The following is an 18,026-nucleotide window of genomic DNA, read 5'->3' on the forward strand; positions in this document are numbered from 1 at the left end:
AGAGAATGACTTGAGGAATATTAACATTTAACTGAAAAACACAACCTCACATGATGCAAATTGAACTGTGTATTCATGTATTTTGTACATGTGTTTTCATGTTATAAGACATGTTTCAATTGACTGTTTTTAACCCGTTAATACAGATAAGCTAATGAAAAATATTTGTTCAAAAAGATGTAAAATGTTTACGCTTCAGATTTTTGTCTATCAACCTTCTGAAAACAATACTAGTCAATTGGCTCATTTGGGTCGGTATTCCATCATGAATCTTTTTTAGTAGCATACTATGTATTTCATGGGAAAATAAATAAATTCTGGGCAAAATTATCTACCTTAAATAATTGATTCTGTATTTACTACTGGTACTTTGTTGATTTCAGTGGATATTGTTTGTTAAATGATAATAGTATGACTCTTGTTGAAAAGCTTTAAATGAAACTGTGAATTAAAAAATAAATATTTAATTTGTTTTAGAGTTTAATGAAAAATGGCAAAAGATTGATAAGTTGTGTTGTTATATCATATACTAACATGGTCATAAGTGTTAAAATTTGTTTTCAGACTTAAAAGTTTATTATGTTTTATATTTGTATATGTACATAAAGACGACCAGATTGTATCCTCTTTAATCAATGAGTAACTTAATCAAGATTTCTTGATCAGTGTTTCAAGTGTATATTTTGCCATTTATAAGTAGATCAACTGTAAAACAATTGTATTTTAAATGTAATGTATTCATGTATTGTTGCCATTTTTATGTCCCCCACTATATTAGTGGGGGACATATTGTTTTTGCCCTGTCTGTTGGTTGGTTGGCCTGTTGGTTGGTCTGTTGGTTGGTCTGTTGGTTTGTACCAACTTTAACATTTGCAATAACTTTTGCAATATTGAAGATAGCAACTTGATATTTGGCATGCATATGTATCTCATGAAGCTGCACATTTTGAGTGGTGAAAGGTCAAGGTCATCCTTCAAGGTCAAAGGTCAAATATATGGGTCAAAATCGCTAATTTAATGTACACTTTTGCAATATTTCAATATTCAAGATAGCAACTTGATATTTGGCATGCATGTGTATATCATGGAGCTGCACATTTTGAGTGGTGAAAGGTCAAGGTCATCCTTCAAGGTCAGAGGTCAAATATATGTGGCCAAAATCGCTCATTTCATGATTACTTTTGCAATATTGAAGATAGCAACTTGATATTTGGCATGCATGTGTATCTCATGGAGCTGCACATTTTGAGTGGTCAAGGTCAAGGTCATCCTTCAAGGTCAAATATATGGGTCAAAATTGCTTATGTAATGTCACTTCTGCAATATTGAAGCTAGCAATTTTATATTTGAAATGCATGTGTATCTCATGTAGCTGCACATTTTGAGTGGTGAAGGATCAAGGTCAAGGTCATCCTTCAAGGTCAAACGTCATATAGGGGGACATTGTGTTTCACAAACACATCTTTTTTTCTACCGGTATATGATGCCCAGCAAAGTACATACAAAGTCTATTACTGTAAGTTAGAATTTGCCAACCAAGTAATAGGAACAGTCAATGTTTGGCTACAAAATGATCCTGATGTTTTTTCAGTTAATCAGTTACATTATTAGTTGGCATCTGTATTATTGTGGTATCTCTGCTAAAAAATTGTGTGTGTAATAGCATGGCCCTCAATCTATCAGCCAATTTCGGCTGCAGTCCCCCACCTGAAAAGTATACTTTTTTCCCCTTTTGGGGGAAAGAATTCCCCCTGAAAAAGAATTTTTATGTCCCCCACTATAGTAGTGGGGAACATATTGTTTTTGCCCTGTCTGTTGGTTGGTCTGTTTGCGCCAACTTTAACATTTTGCAATAACTTTTGCTATATTGAAGATAGCAACTTGATATTTGGCATGCATGTGTATCTCATAGAGTTGCACATTTTGAGTGGTGAAAGGTCAAGGTCATCCTTCAAGGTCAGAGGTCAAATATATGTGGCCAAAATCGCTCATTTTATGAATACTTGTGCAATATTGAAGATAGCAACTTGATATATGGCATACATGTGTATCTCATTGAGCTGCACATTTTGAGTGGTAAAAGGTCAAGGTCATCCTTTAAGGTCAGAGGTCAAATATATGTGGCCCAAATCGCTTATTTTATGAATACTTTTGCAATATTGAAGATAGCACCTTGATATTTGGCATGCAGGTGTATCTCATTTAGGTGCACATTTTGAGTGGTGAAAGGTCAAGGTCATCCTTCAAGGTCCTCATCCTTCAAGGTCAAAGGTCAAACATATGGGTCAAAATCGCTCATTTAATGTACACTTTTGTAATATTTCAACATTCACGATAGCAACTTGATGTTTGGCATGCACGCGTATCTCATGGAGCTGCACATTTGAGTGGTGTAAGGTCAAGGTCAAGGTCATCCTTCAAGGTCAGAGGTCTAATATATATGGCCAAAATCGCTCATTTTTAAGGTCATATTTCAATGTCAAAGGTCAAATATATGGGAGGACATAGTGCTTCACAAGCAAATCTTGTTATAAGATAAACTCACTGTTAAAATGTGTTTAATTTTGTTTTACATTATCTGAAGAAAAAATAGTACCTTGTAATTTGAAATCAGTCAATGAAAAATTAAGGGAGTGTTGCCATATGCTAACAATAGTCAAGAAGTGCAATTGTCTCTATTGGTAATACAACAGAGCAATACAATTTGCTTAAACAAGATTACAGCATAAAGGGTGCCATTCTTGGCTACGGGTGCAGTTTTGAATACCAACCAAGCAGTGGTCTAATGGTAAGATGCTGGCTTAGGGATCGAGAGGTCCCGGGTTCGAATCCCGCCCTGACCGCTGGAATTTCCTTGAGCAAGAAATTTATCCCACAACTGCTCCTCTCCACCTAGGTGTATAAATGGGTACCTGTGAGGGAAATAAGCCAATGTGCCGTGACTGCATACTGCGCCAAGATGTTAACGGACGACTTATGACCCAGTGATCAGGGAAAAACTGTAAAGCGCCTTTGAACGCACATCTCGAGTATGAAAAGGGCGCTATATAAATGTGGTATAAAAAAAAAAGAATAAATGAAAGCTTATCAGAATTTATTTGAGAAGTCACAGTGACTTGACCATTGACCTAGTGACCCCAAAATGGGTGTGGTGTGTAGAACTCATCAATGTGCATCTACATATGAAGTTTGAAAGTTGTAGTTGGAAGCACTTTGATTTTAGAGCCAATGTTAAGGTTTTAGCACGACGCAGACGGCGGACGACACGACGAACTGGCTACGACAATACCTCGGGTTTTCTCCATTTATACCGAGCTAAAAATAAAAACTAAGATGTCTGCTTTGCAATTTCTTCAAAAAATAGACACTTATGAATGTGCTTATATTAAACGTGAACAGTATTGACATATTGCTTACGATAACGTTTGACATTTTATTAGTTTTGTAATAGCGTGTTTGACCTTTCGCATTGACCATCCCACAATCCCACATTTGCTTTCAGTGGGGCCAGTTTCTGTAAATCTTCCACAACAAGTTCAGCAAATGTTTTATGACCAGATTTCCTCATATTTGGGAGTGTTTATATTTAACTTTTATTGAATGCATAAAACACGTTTGTTCTGTTTTTGAATAGCTGAAAATAGCTTGATGTTTGTAAATTGTGTGACATGTTGATCAAATTGATACATAGAAAAAAACACATTTTGCATTTATTTGTATTTGTAGCTAAGCAACACATGTTACCAAATACAAATTTAAGTATTTGGTATAAATATATAATGATTTGCTATATTCGTAATATCGTATGAAATGCAATTTTAATTATAATGTGTTAATATGTTTGTCTACTCCAAATAATTATTGTATATAAGTAAATATAGGGTAAAAATGTCTATGGAAAGTATCCGTAGGCACGTTTCAATTGCTTGTGTACCTCATATGGATCAGGGTCTTTCTAAATTATTGCATGAGTGTTAATGCCTATGTCTGATTGTGTAAATATCTTCAAATATATTTGTTAAGAGGATTTTAATATTAAAAGATAAACTAGTATCTAAACTTTAACCGTGCATCTTTTGCATTTATTTTAACGTGTTTATATTGTTTGGCTTACAGAGTTTAATATTGTCTATATTCGTGCGTACTTTTATTGTGATTGATTTGGTAAGACAAAGTGCATATCACTAATGCTGTTGTTTTTGTTTTATGTTATATGTAAATAATTAAACATGTTTATTTTGGTGATATGTATTTCCAAATCTAAGTGTGTTGTTGCATTCTCAATAAAGTACATAGCCATACACGTGGAATAGTATTGCTAAGTGACAATTTGTTGTCTTTACAAATAAAATCCGCAAGGATTGTCGTTTCAATTATATATAGCTTTCCCCTATTGAATCTGGGTAAAAACGTGACCGTGAGCTCATTTTGTTTTATGTTGACTGCCAATATAATTATATATATATATATATATATATATAGAAAGAAATTGTTCAAAAGGTGTATCTTATACCCTAGCGCTTTCGACTACACGTCTTCTTCAGGGGTGTATACAGATATGAGTCCCCAGTGCGAATGCACAATAGAGGTTAACTTATTGGCTTTCAGTCTTTGTTTTTTTTTAGTTATATGTCGTTTTTAACCATGTTTTCCGAAGGAAAAAACTGGTTATTAGATTGGCGAATGCGGGCGGGCTGGCTGGCTGGCTGGCTGGCGGGCTGGCTGGCGGGCTGGCGGAATAAGCTTGTCCGGGCCATAACTATGTCGTTCATTGTCAGATTTTAAAATCATTTGGCACATTTGTTCACCATCATTAGCGGTGTGTCGCGCGAAATAATTACGTCGATATCTCCAAGGTCAAGGTCACACTTTGAGTTCAAAGGTCAAAAATGGCCATAAATGAGCTTGTCCGAGCCATAACTATGTCGTTCATCGTCAGATTTTAAAATCATTTGGCACATTTGTTCACCATCATTGGACGGTGTGTCGCGCGAAATAATTACGTCGATATCTCCAAGGTCAAGGTCACACTTTGAGTTCAAAGGTCAAAAATGGCCATAAATGAGCTTGTCCTGGCCATAACTATGTCATTCATTGTGAGATTTTAAAATCATTTGGCACATTTGTTCACCATCATGGGACAGTGTGTCCCACGAAAGAATCACGTCAATATCTCCAATGTCAAGGTCGCCACGACTAAAAAAAGATTTAATAAAAAAAAAAAAACTTACAAAGGGGGTTATTTTTTTTTGGTCATTTCAAAAGTTCAGTTTGAGTTTTCTCCCTTTATCAGATTTTTTTTTCACAATGAAAACCTGGTTTTGTGACAATTTTGACCCTTGTATATTTTTTATTTTTTATTTATGCATATTAAAATTGTGTTATAGACTGACGCCCGTAATATAATTTATATCGATGTTATAATAAAAAATATTATAATTTGCAGTGAACGTTTTGCATTCAGTATTGTGTCATATTTATGCCCCCCTTCGAAGAAGAGGGGGTATATTGCTTTGCACATGTCGGTCTGTGGGTCCATCCACCAGGTGGTTTCGGGATGATAACTCAAGAACGCTTGTGCCTAGGATCATGAAACTTCATAGGTTCATTGATCATGACTCGCAGATGACCCCTATTGATTTTGATGTCACTAGGTCAAATGTCAAGGTCACGGTGACCCGAAATAGTAAAATGGTTTCCGGATGATAACTCAAGAACGCTTAGGTCTAGGATCATGAAACTTGATAGGTAGATTGATCATGACTCGCAGATGACCCCTATTGATTTTCAGGTCTTTAGGTCAAAGGGCAAGGTCACAGTGACCCGAAATAGTAAAATGGTTTCCGGATGATAACTCAAGAACCCTTAGGCCTAGGATCATGCAACTTGATAGGTAGATTCATCATGACTCGCAGATGACCCCTATCGATTTTCAGGTCACTAGCACAAAGGTCAAGGTCACAGTGACCCGAAATAGTAAAATGGTTTCCGGATGATAACTCAAAAACGCTTATGCCTAGGATCATGAAACTTCATAGTACATTGATCATGACTCGCAGATGACCCCTATTGATTTTAAGGTCACAAGGTCAAAGGTCAAGGTCACGGTGACCTGAAATAGTAAAATGGTTTCCGGATGATAACTCAAGAACGCTTATGCCTAGGATCATGAAACTTCATAGGTACATTGATCATGACTCGCAGATGACCCCTATTGATTTTAAGTCACAAGGTCAAAGGTCAAGGTAACGGTGACCCGAAATAGTAAAATGGTTTCCGGATGATAACTCAAGAACGCTTATGCCTAGGATCATTGAACTTGATAGGTAGATTGATCAGGACTCGCAGTTGACCCCTATTGATTTTCAGGTCACTATATCAAAGGTCAAGGTCACGGTGACCAGAAATAGTAAAATGGTTTCCGGATGATTACTCAAGAATGCTAATTGCTACGATCATAAAACTTCATAGGTACATTGATCATGACTCGCAGATGACCCCTATCGATATTGAGGTCACTAGGTCAAAGGTCAAGTTCACGGTGACCCGAAATAGTAAAATGGTTTCCAGATGATAACGGAAGAACGCTTATTCCTAGGATCATGAAACTTGATAGGTAGATTGACCATGACTCGCAGATGACCCGTTTTGGATTTTCAGGTCACTAGGTTAAAGGTCAAGGTCACGTTGACCCGAAATAGTAAAATGGTTTCCGGATGATAACTCAATAACGCTTATGGCTAGGATCATGAAACTTGATAGGTACATTGATCATGACTGGCAGATGAGCCCTATTGATTTTCAGGTCGCTAGGTCAAAGGTCAAGGTCACAGTGACATAAAACATATTCACACAATGGCTGTCACTACAGCAGAGATCCCATATGGGGGTCATGCATGTTTTACAAACAGCCCTGGTTATTTTTCGTTTTATGATTATGTACATACACTTATTATAATTCTGTGTTATAAAATGGCGCTTAAAATGTTTATTATATCGATATAACGTTTAAATGATTAAAATGGAAGTTAGAATTTAGCGTGAAGTTGTTTTATTTTTAATATGTTGTTTTTATTTATTGCATGGCACTGAAGAGTATTAAGTCGCCATATATATATATATATTCGTCGGACGATTGTGTTTTTGCTTCTATACAAAACAAAATGATATTGTCAAACGAGTGGCCAGATTCGCTGAAGTGTGCGGCAACGGGATACCTATTGAATTGGCGAGTTTTCCAGTCGGACCTATGTAGATTAATGCGCTTGGTCAATGCCAGTTTTGTTTCGCCAACATATTGTTTCTTACAAATACTGCACGTCATCAAATATAGGACATTTGCAGTTTTACAGTTGTGGTTACCTTTATTGGACGAAATGGCACCAGATGCGGCTTTTAATATATTTGATGGGCGCATCATATTGCATATTTGGTAACGCATGGTTTTGATTCTCCTAGAACAGCTTCTTCGGAAGTTGGTGTACTTTTGGCATGTACCAGAATGGATCTTCTATATGCCAAAATGTGCTTTTCAGGAAATATACGTTTAAGCTTGCTTGATTTTTCGATTGTGGTCCAGTGGCGGTCAATGATGTCTTTTATTTTAGACAGACCTGGATGGTAAGTGACCTCAAACGGTATACGAGTGTTTGGCGTTTTGCTTTTGTATTTGAGTAGGTTTATATATATATATATATATATATATATATATATATATATATAAAGCCGCGCTCTGGGGAAAAGTGGTTAATGCACGTGCGTAAAGCGTCGTCCAAGATAAGCCAGTGCAGTCCACATAGGCTTATCAGGGACGACACTTTCCGCCTAAACAGGATTTTTGCTAAGAAGATACTTTATTTTAACGAAAATATAAAAGCGGAAAGTGTCATCCATGATTAGCCTGTGCGGACTACACAGGCTATCTGGAACGACATTTTATTGACATGCATTAAACCCGTTTTCATAGAGCAAGGCCCATATATATTTATGATATGGGTAACAAACAAACAAGTACTTCTTCGACTGTGACAGGAAAACGAACACCGTTGACGTTATGTTGTTCATTGATTAAAGAGATATTTTTTTATGTCATACCATTGTCTTCTTATTGTATAAACTTTACAAAGTACGCGATTGTTCTGCTCAATAATAAATCAAAACACAATGCGCATTCGATCCCGAACTGTCGGCTGCTAACATTCTCTCCGGTGCGCACGTGCATAAAATGAACGACAATTAGTCTCACTCACTTTTTTTACTTCACATTCTTCCGGTCCGCGTTAAAGGTCACATAACCCCAAACCTGAACTCCTGTTTGCAAGGTTACATGCAGTCAGTTTGATACTTAGCATACATTGTTCAGTGCATGCTGCATAGGATTTGTAAAATACATTGCAAATGGTTGTTTTGGTATTAATTTGAAGGTATATTTGTAAGCAATAAAAAAAAAGCCATATTTGTGCTCTACTTTTTCTGTTGATGGTTCCCGGCTTTGAAAGTAGGTCATACTATTTGAGCCCAAAATGGTCGCATCCACATCTGTCAAAACTGGTGTGCTTATTCTAAGGTAAATATTTTGAGTTACAACACATAGAATTTGATGACATGCATTTTTTAAAAAGATTATGCATTTATTTTTCCAATGATGTATGATGATATAGTACTGAAACGCTTGGTCATGGTAAAAATTGATATCGAATTTCAACTATTTTATATGTAATATAGAAGGAAATTAATTGCGCATGCGTAACCTAAACATCAAGAGGGACGCGTGGTTTGTGTGTTTTCAAACAGGCGCTTAATTGGCGTGAATCAAGCGCCTCTAATGCAGTGACCAGGTCATAATACACTAAATAGTTTCCCTATATAATTCAATGTAAAAGCGACAACTTTGAGCGAAAATAAATGCAACATTTTGCACATAGAGACCCCCATAACCATACCTTTTCTTAGAGGCCATTCTAAGCGGAATCGATATATGCAATAAAAAAGATATGTCATGTACAAAGCAAGAAAGAACTTGACACAAATCAAAATCGACTGTTTTTGCAACTTTTTTTTCGGCCGTTTCTTAGTGGAATGTAACCTTTTCTAGTGCAATGGTTTACTATAGTCTTCAAGTGTATCATATTTCAGGGATTCAGTAGTGAACACCTATTCATGCCCTACCATTATCTTCGCAAGATAACATCCGAATAATGGTAAAAAGTGTAAAAATTGCCTTCCTGTCAACTGTGATATTTTTTTTAGAGAGTACATTTAGTGTATTGTAACCTATAAGACAACGTTTACTGTTAACATTGCGAAAAATAAGCACTTCTCGATACTTGTAAACCTATTTTCTATGTGCATGCCAATTTTCAGACCGATCTTTCACGTAGAAATGCTTGAAAATGCATTTTATTATAACGCCTGATAAGCCATGTGGCTTTCGCGTTCGGAGCTTTGATGTATAACGGGCGTTCAGGCGTAAAACGATTACCCTAAATAATTACAATCGGTCAAAATACTGGAATATTGTTACAAGCAATGTAGAAAAAGAAGTAAACAATTGTTAAAACGTGTTCATGAGCTCTTTCAGCACAAATTGTTGCGATTTGAAATGCTTAAGACGAGTTTTTGTACGTTTTTTTTTTCTTATATTCCTCTGAAAACGTATTTTTTTCTTAAAAACTCACGATGCTCCTTAAATTCATGAAACAAACGCATTTATTCCGTGAAATTTGCCAAAACGCGTCATATTCCACTAAAAAATGATGATTTTCTGTAAAAACAGCTCCTTTGTGACTAGGCCTGGTTTTGCGTTTAGGTCATAATACACTAAATAGTTTCCCTATATAATTCAATGTAAAAGCGACAACTTTGAGCGAAAATAAGTGCAACATTTTGCACATAGAGACCCCCCATAACCATACCTTTTCTTAGAGGCCATTCTAAGCGGAATCGATATATGCAATAAAAAAGATATGTCATGTACAAAGCAAGAAAAAACTTGACACAAATCAAAATCGACTGTTTTTGCAACTTTTTTTTCGGCCGTTTCTTAGTGGAATGTAACCTTTTCTAGTGCAATTGTTTACTATAGTCTTCAAGTGTATCATATTTCAGGGATTCAGTAGTGAACACCTATTCATGCCCTACCATTATCTTCGCAAGATAACACCCGAATAATGGTAAAAAGTGTAAAAATTGCCTTCCTGTCAACTATGATATTTTTTTAGAGAGTACAGCCCAACATGAAGCGATCATTTAGTGTATTGTAACCACCAGAGCGACGCGCTTAATTTGAAATCCAGATTTGCAAGGCTTAATCGATTCCAAAATAAACAAACACGCGGACAAACAAAACATGGAACGCCATTGATAGTCTGTTTACGCGTGCCTCGTACATATGGCTTTCAAATGAAGGAATTTAAATATGAAAATAATTCAGCAGCGATCTTTGAAAACGTGGCTTAATGCATGTGTGTAAAGTGTCGTCCCAGATAAGCCTGTGCAGTCCACCCAGGATAACAAGGACGATACTTTCCGCATTTATTGCTTTTTACATTTAAAGGAAGACTACTTCACGAAATCTAATCAAGGCGTAAAGTGTCGTCCCTGATAAGCCTGTGCAGTCAGCTCATGCAACGACATTCTCCTCATTAACGAAAGTTTTCGTTTACAGGAAGTATTTTTTTCAGCGAAAATCCAGTTCTGGCTAAAAGTGGCGTAACGTAATAACTTAACGGACCTAAAGGCTAATCGGGACGACACTTTACACACATGCATTAGGCCCCGTTTTCCAAGTGCGAGGCTCAAGTGTTTTGTACTTCTTGCCGACGTCATATTTTGCAGCGGTAATTCCTGAAGTATGCTTTTAAGTAAACAAGTTATTTCTGTGTTGTAATGACTTTGATTTAGAAGATGAATACTATTTAAATGTGTATATGCCAGTGAGTTAAGAAAAACTTATATTTGCCGTTCATTTTGTATAAGCCCATCTGTATATAAATACCACAACTTACTAGTTTCATGTGACCAATCAACAATTTATAATGTTTGTAGATTTATTAAAGAAGCTTTTGTTAAAAGAAATACAATACTTAATAATACTGTTCATTAAACTTCAGTACCGCCTTGATAGAACCTAGGTGTTCTTACCATCGATTGTATTTATTGGTATTTTTATTCTTTAATGTTATCTTGTTATGCCTTGTTTCGAGACAGAGAATAGTATGTGTATTTAAGCATGAAGACAATGTACAATTGTATAAATCTGAATAAACTATCTTTCTGTCTATTTGTCTGTCTGCTTTCTTCAAGCCTCAATTCCTATTGGAATTTAAGGGTTTAGATGGAAATATGTTGCTTTGCTTAATTGTTTGCAATACTCTTTGAGTGCACAAACGTGTGTTAACGTTGCTGTTGTTGTCTTTTACAGCAAACGAACTCACCTTCAAGGCATCAGAGAAACGTAAAGTGCACTTTTAAATTCTACTGCTTTAGTGAGAATTCGGCATTCGCTTTGTCATGATCATGAGAAGTACCAAATCAAGGTGTTATCATTATTAAGTCTCGTGGTATTAAGATATATCATTGTGTAAATCATCTAACCTGACAGCAATAGACCTTTTTGCACAATAAGCAAAAACTGATTAGAGCGCGAAGTATCGTTACTCGCAGAATTCCAGAACGAGGCTGGACGTTATCCATTCTTAATAGGGAACCTCGATAGCATTTTCTAACATTTTATATTAACTTTGTTTGATGTCCCTATCTTGTCGTTGGTATTGTTTAAGTGTAAAACACAAAATTGTTGAAAACTGGCAATTTTCTTGTATATTAAAATACGTCCTTTAAAGTTAGGAACGTTTTTCGTGGTAAACATTATTATCATGTTCATATATTTTCATGACGCCAAAGTGAATAAAGTGCATACAAATATTTCACACCATATGATGAGTGGATGAACATATCCCCCACGGAGGACTGTCGCCGTTTATTAAGTGAATTCGCGCAACAGACTGACCAGAGAGTACGCCAAGCCGCCAGAGGGCATTGGACGCGCAGATAAAATATGAACGTATCAAATATGTGTGAAAATCCCTTTAGCCCGTCACTCCGGTCCCCATATTAGATATGTCCTCGACGCCTAGCCAATATTTACCGCTGTGATAAACATCTATAGACGTAAATACGTCGATATTTTGTTGATAAAACCCGCCGTTTATGTAAACCTACATTAACATGACATGTTAAATAATTTCTTCGGCACATGCATATATAGCTTTGGCAATGGTTACCTTAACAAAACCGCATATCGCATAAATTACTTCGTCTTTAGATAAGTTACTTTTGCAATAAACATATGCAATGTTATATTTAACAAAATCTCACAAATAACAATAAACGACCGCATGATGGTAAAAAATGGATGTAAACGATATGTGTTTGTCTCATGTTCACACACATAGTATTGCTGACTGGAATATTGGGTTCAGGAGTTTGTGGTTTTAACTAGTTCATTGCAGTCTTTATTTCAAATTGCAGTTATATTGTAGCGTTTGATGACTTAATAATTTGTTCTGTATGAGTTTGAATTTAACCGTTAACTATACAATTATATAGAACGCTTTCAAAGGAGATAGTCGTAACAGTTTTTAACTATTAAAATTACAAACTTTGTCTGAAATAAAAATCGGGTCTTTTGCTTCGGCATAGTTAATATGAGGAGCGACATGCGAAAATGGGTCTTAACCGTATGCGGCCAGTTTAGCTCAAGACCAGCCTGCGTATCCGAGCAGTCTGGTAAGAAGCTACCTTACCCGCTTACTAGGCCACGAAACCTCTCGTGGATTTAAAGGGACCTTTTCACGTTTTGGTTTATTGAAAAAAAATAAAAAAATTGTTTGAGATTCGGAATTTTGTGTTGTAGTGATGATATTTGTGATAAAAAAACCTAATTCTGAACATTTAACATGCTCTTAATTATCCATTATATGCATTCTTTGACAATTTTAAAACCTGAATATTATAAAGCGTTGCAACGCGAAACGATTGAATAGTTTAAAGAGTTCATGTTGTTGTCTTTATATTTTGTGACACTACGAGGATTGTTTATATAAAGTTTTCAAACAGCACTCATGGTATGAGCACAGATGGCCGAGTGGTCTGAGCGGTAGACTTTTACTCCAGAGATCAGTGCAGTTATGGGTTACTTGTTTTTCTTTCTGTAATTTTATTCTTGTTTTTTTACAAGAGCTTTTTTAGATCCAATGTTTACATTTATCAATATAAAGCATTTAATGACAGACTTCAATACATGCCAAAATATGTGAACATGTCTCTTTAAGGCACTTGATTACACGGCGCGAATGCTCATGCTTGTCTTGGGCTACGCTTGGCGCATATCACACAATGCACAGTTCCGCATGACTCGGCTCCAATCGGGAACGATGCACATATTTTTGCCATTTAGTACGTTATTGCAAGCAAAACACAAATTGTATAACTTCATTGTCGGATTTCGAAGTTTTCTACGATGCTATTGTTTTCAACCAGGTAGCATCACTGTTTTTTCGTGCACTTTTGTTTAGTGAAACTTTGTCTACTGCGATGCAGGAGGTGTCTTTATACAAACTTTATCTTAGTATTCACTATTGAGCATCCATATCATACTAACGCATCAAATAGCATCGTAATATCTTTTTAAACATCTGAATTTAGGCATTTTCTTAGCTAAAAAAGGGATACAAACCCAAACAAGTAAATAGTATTGCCCCGGGATAGCGACGTGCCATACATAGCAAGCGACGAATCTTGTGTATCTAATAAGCATTTAGTTGTCATATACATAAACATAATCATGAAAGAAGCGAGGGTCTCATTATGAAAATAATTATCATAATTCTTGCGGCCACTTGAATGCATCAGAACTCAAGAGAAAGTCAACAACACAACGACTCTGGCTTCGGCTACGCGATCGCTCGACTGATGCGATCGTATTTGCAAATTATTAATCATACCCTTTGTCTCTTTTATTCTACTGTTTTCCTTCTATAGCATGTTTGCAATTTGAACTTTCATGGCAGCAACTGGGCGAACATTCTCTGATCTTTGACATAAGCATTAATTTTTTATGAAAAAAAGTCAAATTACACTGAAAAAACCCTGAAAAATTAAACTTGACTGTTATTAAAATAAAATGTGAAGCATAAAGCTATGGGACATCAATCCAGCGACCTTTCGTGAATGATAGATATGCGTGATTACAAGCGCTCGAGTTAAGATTCAGTTTTCACGCGCATAGGTAGTTTACTAAAAGTTGCAAATGTGATTCTGTAGTTAAAAACTTGTTACAGAAGTGAAAATATAAAGCTTAAAAGTAAATGTGTCACTAATCGTGTTTACATAATTTAAAGTGGAAATGTGTGACACACAGAACACTTAAGTATTAAGCCTATAAAGGTATCCGGAACAACGGCAGCCGAACAATCGGCTCAATGCTTTTTTTGCATTACCCAACGATCGGCACCTCATAAATTTGCCGACCATTCAACTGTGTTATTTAATCGAGTGCCAATGTCCTTTCCGACTTATTTGCGAGGTGCCGAATGTCCGGGAATGCCAAACGGGTCACCCACTGGTCATGTTTATTATGCCATAAGTTCAATTAAGCCTGTCTCTGATAAAACGGGCTTTAATGCATGTGCGTAATGTGCCGTCACAGATAAACCAGTGCAGTCCGCACTGGCTAATCAGGACCGACACTTTCCGCTCTGATGTTATTTTTTAGTTTAAAGGAAGTCTCTTTTTAGCGAAAATCTAGTTTTCGTGGTAAGTGTCGTATCTGATACGTCTGTGCGGACTGCACGGCTAGACGGGAACGACACTTAACGCACACTTATTTAGCCTCGTTTTCACAGAGCGCGGCTCAATTGTATTTATGAATGCAGCTTGTCCTATCTACCCGTTTACTCCGCTCGTCCTCTCTTCATCGCATTAACGTATGTACTTAAGTCTGTCGGAAACGGATAGCTAAAGTATCAATGACATGTACATGTATGTGATATTCGTCTGATTTGTCGTTGAAATAAAAGTTGGTTTGTTTTCGTTGTCCTGTGCACACGCTTGCTCGTCATTCCTATAATGTGAAACCTATGCGACATCTCTTGGTTAATGTTGACAATTAAAACTAAGACTTCGACACTTAGTCTGTTATCAAGTTTTATGCAAAATAGATGGAAATCGGTTGTTTTAAAGAAACGTGTTGTGTGTCTTAGTATTTTTGCGTTTTTGTTATTGCGGAATTCAGTAATAGGTCAATAACCACATGTAAAGCTTCAATGATCTACAGCCGAACACGTGTCTCGATACGTAAACTATGATTAGATCGTCATCAACTCTTTCGAAACTAGTAAATACACATTATAACAGACAGTAAATCTTTCCCATTTTTTAAGCGTGCAATTACATAAGTTCTTATTGTCAAATAAATAGGGAAACATATTAAACTCTCGCATGCATCAAAGATCATCAAGGCGCAGTTACGCTTGTATTTTCTGAACAAGCGAATCATGGCAATAAATAGTTTTTAAAAGTTGCAAGAAATCAAGGTTATTTCATTGCCAACATTTCAGTGAAAAGTGGCATGTTTTATTATTTTTATTGTTGAAATCAAAAGCAGTGGATGCTTTATCTAGAACGTCAACATGATAAATCGATTTCAAAGATATGTGAGCCGTGTTCTAAAAAAATTGGGTTTAATGCATGTGCGTTTAGTGTCATCCCAGATTAGACTGTGCAGTCCGCACAGGCTAATCAGAGACGACACTTTCCGCCTAAACTTGATTATCGGTAAGGAGAGACTTCATTGAAACTAAAAAGACCATAAACGCGGAACGTGTCGTCCCTGATTAGCCTGTGCGGACTGCACATGCTAATCTAGAACGACACTTTACGCACATGCATTATGCCAAGTTTTCTCAGAACGCGACACATATTATTATAAATGTTATCACAGCTCTGGGGAAACAGGCTGAATTAATGTGCGTAAAGTGTCATCCTTGATTAATCTGCACAGGGACGACACTTTCCGCTTTCATCGTGTTAATCCTTTTCTTAGCGAAACTCCATTAGGCGAAAATGTCGTATTTGATTAGTCTGCGCAAATGGAACAGACTGATCAGGGACGACACTTTACGCACATGCATTTAGTCCCGTTTTCCCAAAGTTAAGCTCATGCTATCTGTGTGTCGTGTACACTTGCGCCGCAACAATGATTTCAACACAATCTCTTTGTGTAAATACGCAATGAATTTAGTATCTCTCGGATGTGGAGGTAGTCTTACAACCATCGATGTTAAGAAAATACATGTATCTACCTTTGATTGAATATTATGAATAACTAATCAAGTGTCTTTTATTGAAAACATGTGTGATTTATTTCAATCGAACTCCCGCTTCAGTATCGAAACAGCAATAAAAAAGGGCATCGGAGTCATCGAAGTTCAAAGTGGAGCCATTATTAAATTGAAGATTTTACCTCTTCCGCTTCATAACTTGCGGTCGTCCTCAAACGTTCATGGTTTGGCTTCCCTAAAACTCGTGGCTTTGATTGTTATTTACGATTTAATAGATTTGACATTAGTGCGATATCGACCCCCTCTCTGATGTAGACCGTGGAATAGATACAACTGTTCGACCCCTCTCTGATGTAGACCGTGGAATAGATACAACTGTTCGACCCCTCTCTGATTCGACTGTTCGACTCCTCGCTTATTCACTAACTCCCTCGCTCAGTCACTCACTCGCTCAGTCACTCACTCACTCGCTCACGAACTTAATAGCTCGTTCGCTCGCTAAATTGATCGACCGATCGCTCACTCGTTCGCTCACGCACACACGCACTCAATCGAATATAAATTGTCTCATTGCCAATATTAATAATTCTGAGCATGCTATAAACATTGTATGCATTTTTATGGATATGTTGTTATAGTTTTTGTATTGCTCAATAGGCATAAAATAATGATTTCTCTATTTTTGAGCCATAAAAACGCATTAAGCTGTCGATGAAAGACGTAACACATAAGTTAGTTTTTCGCTCGTATTTGTTGGCTTATTTCTGGCAAATAATAAAAAAAAACACAGAGAGAGAGAGCGATGGCACTTTTCTAATAATTAATAATGAATTTAACATGGTCATATGACATGACATCTTATTAATTTACATGCACGTTACAGTCGGCCACGTGAAAGATAATTTACAGCGTAATCATGTTTGTTCCCCCATTTAAATGTGTATTTGTCAAACGCGATGTCACGTCGCTTGTCTACCTTAGTCTTCTAACGTGCTTAGAATCGCCTGTATAGGTGACATTAAGTAAAAGTAATTACAACATAATAATTTTGTTCCTCTTCTCGAAACGCATTTTCTGAAATAAACATCCCTTTTATTCACAAAAAGCGAAAATTATTAAATTTGTAATGTGTCTTACGATGCAGTTCTGTTTTACGATGCAGTTCTGAATTCGGCGGTAACATTGTTAAGAAATTACGTAAACGACGATTGTTGTGCGTAATGGTGTCTTGTTCTGAGAAAACTGGGCTTAATGCATGTGCGTAAAGTGTCGTCCCAGATTAGCCTGTGCAGTCCGCACAGGCTAATCAGGGACGACACTTTCCGCTTTAATGGTATTTTTAGTTTCAAGGAAGTCTCTCCTTACCGAAAATCAAGTTTAGGCGGAAAGTGTCGTATATAAGCCAGATATTTAATTCTGAAATCGAAAATGTCTGTACAGTCGAATTCGCCGGCATGTTTATCATGCATGTACGATGTGAATCTAAATTTAGTTTAACGGTTCATTTTAAATTTCTGCAACGATATCTATTCATACGACACACGAACACTAACTCTGATCCTAATAAAGACGAATGCTTCGGTTATTTTAGGAAGATATGTACGAAATATCTTCGTCACAATCGGCTCGGGACGCTAATTTATTTTTGCTGCATTTTATGAAATTCGCCTTCAATGTATAGAT

The 18,026-nt window shown here is 36.5% G+C and overlaps 1 long non-coding RNA gene across 1 annotated transcript in view; it reads left to right on the plus strand.

The window, feature by feature from the left end:
- LOC127862791 (uncharacterized) overlaps positions 1-7,039 on the plus strand; it is a 32,865-nt gene extending 25,826 nt beyond the window's left edge. Inside the window, exons 11-12 of the long non-coding RNA XR_008040800.1 lie at positions 1-5,724; positions 5,870-7,039. The exon at positions 1-5,724 is cut by the window's left edge and continues 992 nt beyond it. This is a non-coding gene — a long non-coding RNA (uncharacterized LOC127862791). The remainder of the gene's footprint in view (positions 5,725-5,869) is intronic.
- Positions 7,040-18,026: the final 10,987 nt, after the last annotated feature.

The sequence above is a fragment of the Dreissena polymorpha genome, chromosome 1 (assembly GCF_020536995.1).
Source record: "Dreissena polymorpha isolate Duluth1 chromosome 1, UMN_Dpol_1.0, whole genome shotgun sequence".
Taxonomy (NCBI): domain Eukaryota; kingdom Metazoa; phylum Mollusca; class Bivalvia; order Myida; family Dreissenidae; genus Dreissena; species Dreissena polymorpha.